At 45.7% G+C, this 503-nt stretch overlaps 1 non-coding gene across 1 annotated transcript; it reads right to left on the bottom strand.

The window, feature by feature from the left end:
* Positions 1–340: 340 nt before the first annotated feature.
* On the bottom strand, positions 341–503 carry LOC115872165. Its single transcript, XR_004047703.1, has one exon. It is a non-coding gene; the product is annotated as a U1 spliceosomal RNA (small nuclear RNA).

The raw sequence follows: 503 nt of genomic DNA, 5'->3' as shown, positions 1-503 counted from the left end.
CAGGAGGGCCATTAGAATCCAAAATCATACTCTGGGTGGGGGGTAGTAGTTAGAGGTCCCAAATATTCCTGCCCCCCCACCCCACACCGGATTCATTGTTTTCCCCTAAAGTAAATGTTATTTATCTTGTTGGGCAGATACACAGCAAAACATACCCAATTCAACCATCCTACATGTACAACCACTCAAGGACATTGGATTCTTGATTATATTCTTGGAGTTGTGCAACTGTTTTCGTCACCCTTTCCTGTGTCTTTCCTCTCTCATTAAGGTACGCTCACTGCCCCCTACACTTTGAGTTGCTGTTGTCAATTTGATCTCACATAGTTCTTTTTTTTTTCAGGGGAGAGTGCAAATGCAGTCCCCCTCTACCACAAATTATGCAGTCAAGTTTCCCACATTTGGGGAAATCGCGGGGGTCAGCACATCTGGAGTACAATGGATAAGCCTCGCCCTGGGAAAACCACCTTCGTGATCATGGTATCTGCCCTGCCAGGTAAGTA

Source organism: Echinops telfairi, unplaced genomic scaffold, assembly GCF_000313985.2.
Source record: "Echinops telfairi isolate 266 unplaced genomic scaffold, ASM31398v2 ScPeMD7_7420;HRSCAF=8458, whole genome shotgun sequence".
Lineage (NCBI taxonomy): Eukaryota > Metazoa > Chordata > Mammalia > Afrosoricida > Tenrecidae > Echinops > Echinops telfairi.
This window is presented reverse-complemented; position numbering and strand designations above follow the sequence as displayed.